Below are 16697 nucleotides of genomic sequence, written 5' to 3'. Positions count from 1 at the left end.
CCCAGTTTCTTTTACCCATCAGGGGACAGGTGTGGGCTCCCATTAGGGGAGATGCTTCACTCAATTAACAGCACTCCATGCTGGAGGATAGATTCCTTACCCACAGGACTGAGAAGGTCGAGGAGGCTAGGAGAGAGTCTCAGGGACTGGGAAAACTGCGATGAATAGGCAAGTCCAAGGGAAATAGGGAATCTGGAGGTCTCAGAGAAATGAGAGGGCTTGGGGTGTCAGGAGTTCCCCTAGTGAGAGGCCAGGGATTGGGTATGTGCAGCAGGGTGCTGTCACTAAAGGCTGGGGGAGCCCAGGGAGCCAGAAGAGCTGGGTGAGACATCTGAGGGACCAGGGAAAAGAGCAGCAGTGCTGCTGAAGAGGGAGTCAGGTGGCTTGGCGTCATTTCGATTTTCTGGCAAGTTTTCTGTTGAACCTTTTCCTTCGTCTGTTTAATAAAAGTGGGCCAACAGGCCATAAAATGAAGTTCGGACCGGCAGGGTCTTACCAAAATTGCTACAACCACTGAGCTAATAATCCACCAAGACCACAATATAAAATACATGAATAATATAAATATATAAATAGTATCTGCAAGACTGCTATTTGACAATGTTATGCAATTTCAAGAGCTGGGAGACCACGGATCCACCTTTCATTAAATTGCCACCGGCCTCACACATACTTGCAGCATCACGGAGGTGGTTTTCTTCTGTGGAGCCCCATATACTGTATGTGTACCTGTGATTGTGCTGGAAGTACACTCCATAGCCACACCTCCCAACATTTTGAGATGGGAATGAGGGACACCTACTAGCAAAAGTATGTAGGCATAGGACATGCCCCCTGCCACGCCCCCTTAAAGGAGAATTAACCAAAAACAAAAGGTTACTTAAATCCGCAAGGGCTTTTTTTTACCACTACTATTCCTTTTATATTGGCTTTTAAAATTTACAAATGCAGCAATTTAGAATTTACATGAAAGGTTTAGCCCTGGGAAACACTTTTTGAAAGATAAAAAGTGCATTTTATATACAACTATATAGATCAGATCAAAATGAGGGACAAATGAGAAGGGACAGAGGGACGTTGCTCCAAATCAGGGACAGTCCCTCCAAATCAGGGACAATTGGGAGCTATGCATAGCTCACCCTTAGAATAGAGACCTCACTATCACCAACAGTTCCCGGTCTTGTACTAACGTTCAGGCCTGGGAAGACCAGCTCCTGATCACTGTGATATCCCATAGTTGGCCATCACTGTGATCACTTGCTGTAAAATCCTCCCCTGTGCTCTCTCTCATCTGAATGGATATAAAGATACATTGTATTCTCACTACAGGAAAAGAATGTTAAAATGTTCAAATGAAATAACCTCCAACAGTTAAGATCGGCACTTAAAACTTAACCCCAGGCAAACAGAACATATAAAATATATATGAAGGAACCATTATGCCTGTCAAAGGATCTGTATTTCCATCTACCTGGTCCTGAGATTCACACAGCCTGGTCTAAAAAAAAAAAACCCACCACAAGGAACCTGATTTTTCTCTGTTGCAGTTTAGTAACACATATAGGTCATGATTGGGATATTTATTGTCCTGGAATTTGGTGACATACGTAGACACATGGAGTTGATGTTGGGGAGGTGTGAGCTCCATCATGGTGGCTGGAGTTCTGGCCTTTGTTTGGTCACCTGCCCGCTGCTCCATCTGTCAGAGGTCAGCAAAGCCTGGGGATTCTTAATAGTTTAGCAGAGATAATCTTCACCTAATCTGCTTAATCTTCTCAGAGTACTTCTAGAGGATGAGTGGGAGCTGTGATCGAACCCTGGGAGAGGCCAAGTGCAGAACTGTGAGTATCACCCCCAGGGTGTTTGTGAAATAAATGATGTTAAAGTGAAGGAATTGGGCTCAAAAGAATCTGAGAGGTCCAATGTGGAATCATCTTTAGCGTCAGGTGCAGCACCGCTCAAGAACCTTACTGGATTTTCCTTTCTATAGAATATGTTTATGGAAAGTTTTTTATAAATCACCTATGGGATGTGACAAGCCTGGGATCTGTTCATGTACAGGAACTCAGTTAGGGCTCCAATCATACGGACTGCTGTCAATTGGGGTGTTCAGTTGATTGACTGACTCAAGTGAAGAGTTATCAAGAAGTCTTCCTGGTAATGTAATATACATAGAAATATTTGCTGTCCTTACCACAGAATTTCTAGTTCCTTCCTTGCTTCTTTCAGTCCTTTCCTTCCCTGAAGTGTCTCCTTCCCCCTTTCCTTACCTTCCTCCACTGAACTTCTAGTTCCTTCCTTTCTTCTGTCTGTCCTTTGCTGAAGTGTCTCCTTCCATTTTTCCTTCCTTCCTTTCCTCCATCAAAACTTCTAGTTCCTCCTTTCCATAGTTTCCTTCCTTTGCTGAAATGTCTCCTTCCTTTCTTTCCTTTCTCCACTGAAATTTCTAGTTCTTTCCTTCTTTTAGAAGTGAGGGTGGAATGAATGTTCCACAGAAATAAATTAGTCATGCATATTTATATTTCGCATGACAAGAGGTCAAAGAAAAATCCAGAGCATTTCAGGGCCTCAATACTTCCTACAGTAATGGGTTTACCCCCAACCCGCCTCCAAACTGCATTGACTTTTTCTTTTGACCTCTGTGGAATAAAGATGTACTGGAGGTATTTTATATCTATCTTTTCCATTCTTTCCACACTTCTTATACTACTCCAGGGATCCCCAATGATACCATGGTGGCCGGAGAGCTTCCGCTACAGTTTGGATCCAAAGTCTTACCCTTTAGACTTTAAGACTCAGCGTTCCACCAATACACCTATTCTCTTCCTTCCTTGGAATGCCTAACATGTCTATGAGCAGATGATTGGGTTACATGTTGCTCTGTCTTGTAAAGAAATGATTATTATGTAGTGGCCTCCAGCTTGTGGTGAATTGTGGAGCGGTGTGTGGCTCCTGGTCTACAATCAGACATAGTTGCTGATGTGAATTTTGCTTTTTTTTTTAAATAGGAGCCCAAATTGTTATGGGGGGGGGGTGATGAGATTTGATATAGACCCACACAGCTCCATTGGTGCATTGTATGAATGCAGAGGAGAAGCACTAGCTGCCAATGCCTTAGTGTAGAGGACAGAGAGAGGTTATGAAGACCACAGCAGATAAAAGACCCCCAACTCAGTGGGGCATGTGTGGTTTTCAAAGTGGATTTTCACTTAGCTTAGTGAATGAGATACTATTGTGCTCACTTCAATCTTTTAATCAAGTTCAAGGAGAAAAAATAAAATTATATATAATATGGTTTCCTGCACATGATTGGGAATTCTTTGCAAAGTGAATTTTCACTTAGCTTCACCTCTTTCAATATCGTGAATTTTAATGAGTGAAATTTTACTTTACAAAGTAAAAGAAACTGAACATGAGCTACTTCTATAATCCACCCCAATGTATTAGGGGGTCTTTTGTCTTTCATGGTCTGTGACGGGAGTCACTTTGGGTGGGGGGCTCAGCTTACCTTGGAGGGCTCTGGAAACTCCGTGTCCAGCTCCCCGGCCCCTCCTATGTGTAAATCACCCTGTGTCCATTAGGGGCCCAGGGTGACCGGGAACCCCAGTCTGATCTGTGCTAGTCAGACTCGCTTGTACAGCCACACTGGAATGTTGTATATATGTAAATATTGTGTGTGGTCTTATGCTGTTCATGGACTATTTTCTGGGTGTCCCATTGCTCTGTTGTGTCTGTCTTAGAAGAAGTGTATTATGGGATGTTTGTACTGGTGTTCCTGGCATGTAAACCGGGGCAGGGCAGAGAGGGGAGGAGGAGGGGAATCCCTCCAACAGCCCTCATTGCTGATAAGCTGCTCTAGTGTTCAAATGTTTCAATGTCTGTGTGTCCCCGATTGCTGATTGGACAGTTTACCCCACCCTGAATCAAAGGGAGGAGGGGGGGGGGGATTGTTCCCGAGTGTTTGAATAGAGAGTCTGTTTTTTCACTCCAATAACTGGGTGCTCTGAGGGATCTTGGATCGCGTGGTCCCGGACAGAGGAAGCATTTACGGCGGGAAGACTCATCTTGAGTACGGGGGTCCATCACAATTGGTTGGTAGTGGTGGGATCGCGCTTCCTTGCTGTGAACACATCCAAACCACCACCTGGATCCAAGGTCAAGATAGCAGGAGGTACAGATTCCAGCCATCATGGAAGAGGAAGGGGTCCATCACATGGTCCATAGCCTCTCAGTTCTTTACACCAGGGGTCTCCAAACTTTATAAACAAAGAGTAAACAATGCATTATCATCGGTATTGGGGGGGAGGAATCGTGCCCCATCATTGGTGGTGGGGGGGGAGGAATCATGCCCCATCATTGGTGGGGGGGAAGGAATCGTGTCCCATCATTGGTGGGGGGGAGGAATCGTGCCCCATCATTGGTGGGGGGGCAGGAATCGTGCGCCATCATTGGTATGAATGGGAGGAATAGTGCCCCATCCTTGGGGTCAATGGGGGGAGAAGTGCTCCATTGTCAGTGGAAGGAACTATGCTACACGGTTACTGCCCCAAGAGATGGATAAAGTCAAGAAAAGGGCCGCCATTTGGAGACCACTGCTTTACACTATGGCACTGACAGTCTATGGCGGAAGTTGGTGTTGAAGTTGATGTATTTTGAATAGGGCTGTCACTGATTAAAATTTTAGTGTTCGATTAATCGATTTTTTTTTAATCGATTAATTATAACGCACATACAGATCCAACTACTTTTAGCTGATCTCCTTGCATTGTAACTCTATATACAATCACCTGACACTTGTTAGTTTCATTGGGTAGTTGTGTTTTATTGAACTTCAATACAGTTCTGCTACTGTAACTGGAATCTAAGTGTTTACTGCCGCTGCTCCGCCCCACAAGTGTTGTACCCACTCTTCGTGTTAGTGATGTCATGGTATTTTTTCCATCCATCACTTATAAACCTAAAAAAAGATTCTGTCTCCTTTTTAAAAATATTTAGCCATTTCCTCCTTTTTCTTTGTTGATTTCCCCACCAAGAGGATCCAACTATTTGGCCTTTAGATACACTTTAAGATACACTTTAGATACACTTTAAGATGACCAAGGGATTATTGAAGGGTCAAATTTTGCTGCATTAAGATCACTGTACATGGATAAGATCCCTGAATCATTTTCAGCACCGTACAACGTTAGATCTTGCTCACCTCTCCTCCACCTCCTGGACTTGGACCTTCATCTCCTTGTCCACACTCCACCCGGAGCTCTAGACCGCTCTCCCTGCAGAATGTAGAGCCACGGCTCGTGACTTCAGCCATTTCTCCAGGTAGGACACCTGCCTCAGGTCCTGACAAACCAGCTCTGGTTTATCAGGCCTTCGTTAGCAGACGGAGGCACTTGGGGAAGGGGGGAGGAGTCCGGTGACGTCGATGTCCGTGACGTCACCGGATCTCTGACGGAACTCCCTGAAGACCTGGAAGCCGGCGGAGAGGTGATCAAAAGAATTTTGATCAAAAAAATTAACGATTAATCGAGGAATTAATCGTTAATTTCCGCAGCCCTAATTTTGAAGGTAGAGACGTTGACTTTTCACAATGACATTTACTGAGCTTAGTTAAGCTGGGGCTGCATTCATTTCAATCATGTACAACCAAAAATCTCATTTATTAATTCCCTTTGCATATGCAGTACAAGTAAGCATTCTCTACCGCCTTAGTAAATCAAACCCCAGTGCCTCTTGGTTTTTGTGTCTGTTCACTACTAAAGTTGCTAGAGATTCTTTGTAAGATGTAGCGATCAAATAATTGATACATGGAGCAAATGGCTCCCTATAGAGTGAGGTACACAAGTAGCATGTAGGAGCGATTAGGTCCCAATATCCACACATTGGGGGAGATTTTCTAAAACTGGGGCACTCGGAATTTGGTGCAGCTGTGAATGATAACCAATCAGCTTCTAACCTCAGCTTGCTCAATTATACTCCGACAGTAAAACGTTGAAGCCGATTGGTTACTCTGCACAGCTTCAGCAGTTTTAGTAAATCTCCCCCTATTGCTCCAAATATATGCAAGCAAGCGTTACTACCATGCTACTATATAGGGAGCCATTTCTTCCATATGTGTAGCAATCCATCGATACTCCTAGTAAAGGATTGCTACCAATCGCGCTGCTAGGAATGACCTCATGCCTTGCTCTCTGGCCTCTTGTATTTTGTTTAATGTCCACCTCTGCAATATCTTGGTGAATTCCATTTTAAAAAAAAGGGCATCCAAGAGGCACTGGGACTTTGATATGAGAGTAAAGATAGCGAGAAGGCAAGAAACACTTAAAGAGCCTGCTGGCTCAGGTTAGGCTGTGCTCCAGTGCATACTCCAGCACAGGGACATACAGTCAGGGTAGCGCTTCCCCTGCCATGAACATTAAAAAAAAAACAAAAAAAACTAAGAAAAACCCCATGATTGAGCTTCGAGCTTCAGAGACCCCAAATTTGGGGGGTAGGTAGCAGCAGTTCTAACCCACCACTCCTATGACCTATGGTTCTAGAGACATGCCGACGAAACGCGTTGGATGTGGTCTACCGTGATACGTCACTTCCGCCCACAGTGGAATGCAGGTGGAGCGCAAATTGGCGTCCCTGCTTCCACGCTTTTACATTTATATGCACTTGTACCATGTGACATTTTTAGCGTTTTTAAATAAATTTAGGTACTTCACCATGGGAGATTGTCCCTTTCTTACCGATATCTGGAGGTTTGGTGGCGTTTGATCCCAATTGTGAAAGCTTCCTTTGCTGAATCGTGGTGAAGAGCATCGGGATCTTATCTGCGCCAATCTGCTGTAAGCGACTCCTGTAATGGGAGTCATACAGATCCAAGGAGTAGGCTGTGTGGAGGAAGATCTTTAGTCACCTATTGGTGGATCAATTGATCTCTATGCACCATTGGAAATCATTTGATGGAAGTTGTTGTGGACATTGCTCTATTCACAGTGTATTGGACATCGCACTAAAAGTCTAAATTAATTTATATATTTGTGTACATACTGGAGATATCGGCTGGTATTATGTTAATATTGCTAATTTGAACGTTCACTAGGTTTGTAATTCTGCTAGGGACACCTAGTGGTCGTGTATTATAACTGCACTTTATCTATATATGTTTTGTTAAAGGAATAGGGTGCGCGGTTTATTACATTTTTTTTACATTTATGGTTTTTTGACTTTACAATGGAGCAGTCCCTACTATTTATTTATATATGTATTTATATCTATTACACACATATTATAAACATCTATTATTCACCCATTAGCACAGGTAAGAGAATAACTTTGTTTATTCCACAGCTGCTCTGATCTGTTGGAAACCAGCAGATAAAATGGAGAGGTGCTCATGGGCAGAGCAATATACAGACTAATGCACACTGGTGGCACACTTGCAGTCCTGTCGGCATTGTAACCTGAGGAGCTAAAACACTAAAACAGTTCCTTTTTTTTTTTTGCTTCCCAGTTTGAAAGTGCCAGAGACCTTTCATATTATTGTGTAATTTGCCTTTCCCCTGTGCTCCTTCCTCCTTTTTGCAAGTTTCAGACAGATCAGATGTCATTGTTGAATCTGCCTTGCAAATGTAATGTTGGGCTTCTGTCATTTTTAACTTTTGGCTACAGAACATAACCAAAAAAATAAATAAAAAAAATGTATTTCTTCAAAAAATTTTAGCCAATATTTATTCTGTTACATGTCTTTAAAAAAAAAAAAAAAAAAATCTCAGTAAGTGTATATTGAATTGTTTGCGTGAAAGTTAGTGTCTACAAACTATGAGATGTATACTGTGTACTGGAATGTTTTTTTTTTTTTATATATATTACTGATGGAGGTGACCAGCGACTTATAATGGGACTGCAATAGTGTGGCGGACAATCTGACACTTAGGAGGGAACTAACTTCCATCGACATCACCAGTGCTATTATTACAGTGATCAGTGCTAAAAATACACTGTCTTTGTACTAATGACACTGGCTGGGAAGGGGTTAACATCTAGGGAAATCAAGGGGTTAAATGTAAGCCTACCAATGTGTAATGTGTATAGTGTGCGGCTTTTACTAACTGATCTCTTCATTTCCCATCCCTGCTGTAGCAAGGATGAGAAACTGACAGATCGTTCCATCTGTACAGAGCCCTGTGTTGATTGTCTATCTAGGAGTTCTGGGCTGTGATTGGACACAGCTGATCAGCAGGTCCCAGCCATGAATCATTGGCCGGGACTTGCTGACAGGCTCCTGCTGTGTACAATCACATCGGGAGCCGCCCCCCCCCGAAGTAGGCAGGGACATACCAGTACGTCGCTTAGCCTACAGCAGCCGCTCATCCACGCTACAATGCGGGCGGTCATTGAGTGGATATATCATAGTTCATAGAACTACTTGATAATTTATTGTTGGGGACCGCACTTATTAGAGGAGCCTCGGTACGGCAGTGTGGCTTCCACATATATTTGGAGATATATACAAGTTAAACTCTTGCTTTGAACCTAAGTAGTTGAAACAACTTAGATGTTTTTGCTGACTAGCCTTAAATTCTGCCTTAGACCTTCCGTATTGTTTTGTTGCTCCTGATCACTTTTCTGTTTGTCATCTACAAACCACTTCCCTTCACACTGTTTGTATACATCGGCAATACACACCGTATAGCCAAAAGCCTGTGGACTCCTGATCATCACACCTCTATGAGCTGCTCCCATTCCAAAGCCATGGCCATTAATACGGAACGAAATGACTCAGCGCTAACATTTGCGCGAAATGCATCTACCTCTTTGTCCCCGGCTCCATCTGTCAACCACCTGTCATATGGAGCTTCAATAAAAGGATTTTTGGAAGTGCAGTCATCTGTAATCATTTCCTTATGCCATTAATATGGAGTTGTCCCCCCCTTGTGGCTATAACATCCTCTACTCTTCTGGAAAGACTTTACACAAGATCTGGGAGAGTGTCTGTGGGAATCTGTGCCCATTTGTAAAGGTCAGGTACTGACGTTATATGAGAGGTCCTGCTCCACGTTGGGCACCAAAAAGACTTGACTTTCAGTCGTTTTTACAGATTATCCCAAAGGTGTTCAGTAGGGATGAGGTCAGGACTCTTAGGTTCCTCCAAACTGGTCAAACCATGTCTTTATGGAGCTGACTTTGTACACGTTGGGTCATGCTGGGACAGAAAAGGGTCTTCACCTAGCCATGTCTTTGTGGAGCTGGACATCTCATCCTACAAACCATGCCCATTACTATAGAGTTTGCCCTATGGCCATTAATATGGAGCTGCTCCCTTCATCCTCCACTCTTCTGGGAAGGCTTTCCACAAGATTTAAAAGGGTGTCTGTGGGAATTTGTTCCCATTTGTGGGGTCAGGCTCACCATCAGCGATCCACCCCTGTGCAGGTTTCTAGAGTTTCTCCACACCAAACTGGTCAAACCATGTCTTTATGGAAACGGGGGGGGGGGGGGGGGGGGCGCACACAGTCACACTGGATCAGAAAGGGGTCTTTATTAACTTCAATACCGGGCACTTTTATCACCTTCCTGTCCAGGCCAATTTTTCAGCACTGTCACACTAACTGCTTGCCGAACAGCCATCATCATTTCATCATTCTACAGTGGCAGGTTGGCATGGCTGCTCGAATTGCTGTAGGTGTACGGCAGCCACTTTAAGATTCAAGAGTGCCCCCTTACATCAATTGCCACATCAGAGTGCCCCCCTACATCAATTGCCACATCAGAGTGCCCCCTTACATCAAATGCCCCCTCACATCAACTGCCCCCATCAGAGTGCCCCTATTAGAGTCCACTTTACATCAACTATCTCCATAAAGTCTTACGGATTAGTTGATGTACTCTGACATCTGGGGGGGTTACAACTAAAATCTGGGGGGGGGGGGTCACAGCCCAGCACTAGATCCGGGTCTGAGTACCCCCTAAACATTATAAAACATGAATTATAAAATGTAATCTTGCAAGTAACTGCCGAATAAATGTCATGAACATTCTAAAGCTTAGATTCGTTTTCAGTGATTGGGTTAGTGTCTACTTTCATATCAGAGTCTGCCACTTCCTGTTTTTATCGCTCTATCAATAAAATGATTGCAATATACTTTTTTCCATGGCTTTTGCAAGCTAATTTGATTTTAAAGTAAGCACTATCAATATTTAAAGATTTTTTTGTGTTCATTCCACCTGTGGAGCGGGAGGGTAGGTGACCTTCCATGCTCTGTAGCCAGGTACAGACGTGTTCAGTTCATTGCACCGCACTAGAGTTATTCATCCTCAGATGGGCTAAAGGGATGAGAGCACCATAAAACGCAAATGAGTTTGTTTTTCATGATGAGGGGTAGAAAACCAACACACCTCAGGGGCTCAAACCTCCCCCTTTATCAGGGTTTGAATGCTAATAGTTCAATGGTAATTGAGAATAGTTACAAAGTCAACAGGTAATAGGATAGTGCTTGGGGTTCCCAGGTTGTCCATCTCATAATCCACTGACTTTCCAACAATTGTCCAGTATCTGTGAACATTTACTATAAGCATTCAAGCCCTGATGAAGGGAGAGGTTTGAGCCTGAAGTGTGTTGGTTTTTTGACCTCTTGTGTTGAAAAAATAAAATCTTACTGAACTCATTTGTGTTTTGTGACACTCATCCTTTTAATGTACTCTAGACCAGTGTTTCTCAACTCCAGTCCTCAAGGCGCCCCAACAGGTCATGTTTTCAGGATTTCCCTCAGATTTGAAAAGGCTGTGGTAATTACTAAGGCAGTGCAACTGATCAAATCACCTATGCAAAATAATGGAAATCCTGAAAACGTGACCTGTTGGGCGCCTTGAGGACTGGAGTTGAGAAACACTGCTCTAGACCAAAGGTTCTCATCCTTTCTAAAAGTAGGGTCTAGTAATTTCTTCCAAAACCTTTCATGTCCCAACTGTAAAGAATACAATTTATCCTTGCACAATAAAAGTATGGGAATACGAAACTTATTAAAATTGTTGAAGGCGGGCTTGTGGAGTGCGTTAGAGGACTCAGACTTGGTGGCCCAGTATGGCATGAGATGCCTGGAGAGGGCTCAGAGGCACTGAGGAAGGGGGCATTGTGATACACTGTTGTAAGCTAAAAAGCACTATGGAGGGCTGGAGGCTCTACAGAAAGCGGGGGCTCTGTAGGAGGTTGGGGAGCACTGTGGGCCACTATAGGAGTTAGGAGGCACTGTGGCAGTCTAGGCGGCACTGTAGGAGGTTCGGAAGAACTGTGGGTCACTTTGGGAGTCTGGGTGGGACTGTAAGAGGCTGGGGAGCACTGTGGGCCACTATAGAAGGTTGGGAGGCACTGTGGGAGTCTGGTCAACACTGTAGGAGATTGGGGAGCACTGTGGGCCACTATGGAAAATTGTGAGGCACTACAGAGGCTAAGAGGCACTGTGGGAGTCTCGGCAGCACTGTAGGAGGCTGGGGAGCCCTGTGGGTCACTGTGGAAAGCCGGGAGGCTCTACAGGAGCTAAGAAGCACTGTGGGAATTTGGGTGGCATTATAGACGGCTGGAGCCACTATGGAAGTTTGGGAGGCAGTATGAGAGCTAAGACACACTGTGGGAGTCTGAATGGCACTGTAGGAAGTTAGGGAGCATTGTGGGCCTTTATGGGAGGTTGAGAGGCACCATGGGAGCTATGAGGCACTGTGGAAGTTTGGGCAGCACTGTGGGCCACTATGGAAGGTTAGGAGGCACTGTGGGAAGTTAAGGGATCTACAGATGGCTGTTGGCCCAGGAGAGGGGAGGCTGTGGTCCCACAGATTGGGAACCACTGCTTTAGACTACTGCAGGGCAATCTGGGTCCAGGGACACCACAGTTAACAGAAAGCTGCCTCTAAATTTTGATACTCACCTCAATATCTTCCTGTATTGGCATACACCTTAGATTGTAAGCTCCTTGAGGGCATGGACTGATGTAGGGTTGCCACCTCATCCCTTTAAACCTGAACACATCTAAAATACACAGGTTCTGAGGCTAATATAATACAGATAAGGCATCAAGTTTAATTACCATCTTATTCAGAACAATGTGTGGGATGAGGTGGCAACCCTAGACTGATGTGAATGTGCAATATACTGAATATGTAAAGCACTGTGTAAATTGTGGGACTACATAAATTGTATGTAATAAATACTCACTAAAGATCTCAGACTTGCAAGTTCTAGAATCCCCATGTTAGAGCAGCCACTGGCAATAAAGGCAAACTCCAGAAAACATTGCAGCTGTGCTAAACTCAAAAATCCCTCTTAATTCGCCTTAATCTGAGGTCCTCTGTAATCCTCAGCAGCTTGATTCTTGAGAGTCCCTCACATGTGGAAAGGGTGGACCTGCCTCATGCGCTCTGTGTTGAGCAGCTTTTCTCTTTCTCTCTGTTTAGCATATTAGCAATCAAGGAGGATCTGAACTGGACCAGTGGCTGTTGGGAGCGTTTTTAGTACTGACACTCATCAGGTTATCTGCGTGTGAGAGACAATCAAGCAGCCTGCAATCTGCCTGTTTTGGAATTCTCTCCGGCATTAAAGCAAGGTGAGTAAAAAGGGGTTCTCAGAAGAAAAGAGGGTTGGGGGGAGGCTTTAGCAACACCTAGACGATGAAAAATGTACATCATGGCTCCACTTAAACCCTCATATTCTTCTATTAATTCTTATTCATATTCTCTAACCTTCTTAGCCTACAGCGAGATATATCACTATTTATATGTACTGTATATAGTATATGCTAGATATTTAATATACTATATATATAAAATATATATTGTAGGGGGATCAGACTCAAGGCAGGGACAAACTCACAGCTTCTTTAGGAAAACCATCATGTTTAATCCACAAGATATTCCCAAACAGAAGAAAAAGGGCATTTTGCCATCAAACAAAAATAAACTGCTGCTCTACCGAGCCTTACAGTGTCCGTAGTCTGACCAGTCCTTGGTTTAATGTAAGCATCCTTCTAAACGCAAATTCTTATATCCAAAATCGGAGATAAGCAGCCAAGCTCATAGTTATCTCCTCACATGGAGACACACATACTTTCCCCTGAGATCTAGGGCCAGCTGACTTAATCAAGACATGAAAAGAAAATATTATACTGCGGTCCATGGACTTCGGAGTCTGTCCCACCCGGAGCTCTACCAGACTCCCAATAAAACCAGCCCCGGAACGGACTTTACCAATACAGGGTATGGAGGGAACTATCCTTCTTTACCCTGAAAGTCTTTGCTGGCATTACCTTAGATTGCAAATCTAAAAATCCGTGGAGGAACATATATCCCATCATTTACTTGTCAGGCACCCCGCTACAAAATGTTTATATGTGTATCGTTTTTTTTTCTTTAGATTAAATTCAATGTCTCTTTTCTCCACCGTCACCCGGGCGGCGCAGCTGCACACTGTCTTCTCCTCTACAGCTGCCGCCCGGGTGTTCCGTGTACCTAAGCTGCCCGAGCTTATGCGGTAATGGGTGGGTAGGGGGGGTGTTGTTGTGACAGGTGGGGGGGGGGGGCTTGATGATCAGGTTGGTTTTTGCTGCTGGACACAGCTATTTTAAATGGAGGGGGGTGCTTTGTCCCGATGGGGTCTGTACTAATGGAGGGGGGTGCTTTGTCCTGGGGGGGTCTGTACTAATGGTGGGGGGTGCTTTGTCCTGGGGGGTCTGTACTAATGGAGGGGGGTGGATTGTCCTGGAGGAGCCTGTACTAATGGAGGGGGGTGCTTGGTCCTTTGGGGGTCTTTACTAATGGAGGGGGTGCTTTGTCCTGGGGGGGTCTATACTTAGTGGCGGGGGGGTCTGTACCGAGGGAGGACTATAATTGGTGAAGGGGGTCTGTACTGATGGTGGGGGGGTCTATACTTAGTGGAGGGGGGTCTACTGAAGGAGGGGGGTCTGTACTAAGGGGTGACTAAAGTTGGTGGAGGAGGGGTGATGCCATCTTTTACCGCACCAGGTGACACCAACCCTAGTGATGCCACTGATATCCTTACAGATGTATAATTCACAATAGGCTGAGATTGTTCTCTAAGGAGATCAGACGTTTTTGTTTTACTTATAAGATGAATATTTGCACCTTTCTAGTAGAAACATTTGATATAATTTGTAACAAGTTGTACTAGAGGATTAGCTGTAGCAACTGTTATTTGTTTTTAATAATAGATTTATCAGGGTAGGCTCAGAACAACGTGCTTGAATTGATATATTCCTGTTTATAAACACTTAGGCCCCTTTCACACAGGCTTTCTGATCAGGTCCGCCTGTCAGTTTTTCAGGAGGACCTTATTGGTCACCCCTATGGGGCAGCGAATGTCACCGTCCGCTGATACCCGCTGCTTTCTGATCCGATCCTGTCCGCCAAATCCAGACGGATGGCGGTCCTATTTTCCAACAGTCTGGAGGATCGGATGAAAACAGACAGGCGGTCCATTTTTATCCGATCTCCCCATAGAGAAGAGGGGGGACTCTGATAGGTCCATCTCAGCACAGTGAGTGGTCATCCGATCAGAAGATCGATCCCAGCCAAGCAAACGGAGTCCGTCAAACAGATCTGCCCAGTGTGAAAGGACCCTTATTGGTAATATTTTTTTCTGCTTTCTACCTTCCACCACACCGGTGCCTGGACAAGGTTATCTAGAGCCTATGGTGAACATGCCAAATTGCACCCCCCCCCCCCCCCAAATTGTATGAACATTATGTCAGCAAATATCCCTTCCCCCTCAAAAAAAATTAAGCGCTAATCTGCATGCTTAGCTCAAATCCTCTCATTCCACATATGCTCCCATCACAATCCCCGCCCCCCCCCAGAAAAAAATCCCCCTTCCTAGCATAGCACAAATCCTCTACTCCTCAAATCCCCCCTCCCAGCAGAAATTCCCATCCCCCAATCCCCTATTCTAGCACAAATGCCTCCCAATCATCCTTACTAGCACAAATCCCCCTTCCAAGAAAATTTCCCCTCCTAGCACAAATTCTCCACCATATTACCTTTTCTAGCACAAACCCCCATATCCCCCCTCCCAACACAAATCCCCCCAAATCACCACTCCTAGCACACCTCCCTATAATTCCCCTCCTAGAACAATTCTTACCTCCTGCTGCCCCTACCAAATCTCCCCTCCTAATACAAACCCCCTCCCCCCAATCTCCTTGTGGTGCCCCTGAAGCTCACATGATACCACAGTGTGCAGGGCAGCCGCCCCTGATGCCCCCCCCCCTTGTCCCGGCCCTGCACCACACAGTGATCTGCATTACAGGTCTAGCTCTTGACTGAAAAAAAAAATATTTTTTTAATTCGTTTGGTTTATTCATAAACTTTAAATGATGGTTGAAAATCACTGAACAGCATGAACCATGCCACGAAAAATTGAAAATTTCAATATATTTTTTAGTAATTTATATGCATTACTAAAACTGGAGAGTGGGGCTGATGCACCCTACATCTCAAAGAAGCGGCTTCTACGGGCTTTTGAGCTCTTTTTTTTTTTTCTGCCTGGAAACTGCCCTCCATATTATCCAATGGGGGTTATTTTATTAAAACCGGAGGGTGCAAAATCTGGTGCAGCTCTGCATAGGAACCAATCAGCTTCCAGGTTTGATTGCCAAAGCTAAAATGAACAAACTAAAGTTAGAAGCCGATTGGCTCCCATATACAGCTGCCCCAGATTCTAAGTGCTCTGGTTTTAGTAAATCTCCCTCAATGTGTCTATGCACACTATGGGGGAGATTTACTATAACCGGAGCACTCAGAATCTGGAGCATCTGTGCATGGGAGCCAATCGGCTTCTAACTTCAGCTTCTTCAATTAAGCTTTGCCAATAAAACATGCAAGCTGATTGGCTCCTATGCAGAGTTGCACCAGTTTTTGCACTCTTCGGTTTTAATAAAATCTATCCCTATGGCTCTTTCAGGAGTTCAGGAAAAAACTCCACCAAACTCGAAAAAGAGCTTTCCAGCAGAAAAGACACTTACGTGCCCAAAAACATGCAAAAAAAAAAGCTCAAAAAAGCATGAAAACGCACAAAAAAAAGGGAAAAATTAGCTAAAGGGAAAGTTTCGAAACCCCCCCACTCCCCCACTTTGGCTACTTTCACACTAAGGTGCTTTGCAGGCGCTATATCGCTAAAAATAACGCCTACAAAGCGCCCTAAAAGAGCTGCTCAATTCACTCCACTGTATTTATGTTGTATTTTCGGATGACAACTGTACTGATTAACCACTTGCCGACCAGCTCACGCCGATATATGTCGGCAAAGTGGCACGGATGCGCAAAGCAATGTACCCGTATGTCGCTGCGTCAGCCACGGCTAGTGGGCACGCGCCCGCCGCGGGAGCACGCCAGTGGTCCGCGATCGTGACAGAGAGAGGCAGAACAATGTAAACAAGGCATCTGCCTGTTCTGCCTAGCAACATGACAGAGATCTACTGCTCCCTGTCATCGCTGTCATGTTCTAGTGAGCCCCTCCCCCCCTACAGTTAGAACATGCTGAGGGAACACAGTTAACCCCTTGATCGCCCCCTAGTGTTAACCCCTTCTCTGCCAGTGATATTTACACAGTAATCAGTGCGTTTTTTGTAGCATTGATCGCTGTATAAATGTCAATGGTCCCAAAAATGTGTCAAAATTGTCCGACGTGTCTGCTGCAATATCGCAGTCAT

General features: G+C 44.6%; 1 protein-coding gene across 3 annotated transcripts in view; it reads left to right on the top strand.

Annotated features, from left to right (window-relative positions):
• The first annotated feature begins 1742 nt into the window (after positions 1–1742).
• The window catches only part of PDE6H (phosphodiesterase 6H), a 37073-nt gene continuing 22118 nt past the window's right edge, over positions 1743–16697 (top strand). The window contains exon 1 of one of the 3 annotated variants that reach the window (XM_073591302.1): positions 1743–1841. The gene's annotated coding sequence lies outside the window, so the exon portion shown is untranslated. The other 2 variants (XM_073591303.1, XM_073591301.1) reach the window with 2 other exon arrangements.

This window comes from Aquarana catesbeiana, linkage group LG07 (genome assembly GCF_042186555.1).
Source record: "Aquarana catesbeiana isolate 2022-GZ linkage group LG07, ASM4218655v1, whole genome shotgun sequence".
Classification (NCBI taxonomy): Eukaryota; Metazoa; Chordata; class Amphibia; order Anura; family Ranidae; genus Aquarana; species Aquarana catesbeiana.
Note: the sequence above shows the minus strand (reverse complement) of the source record. Positions and strands in the feature narration are given on the sequence as shown.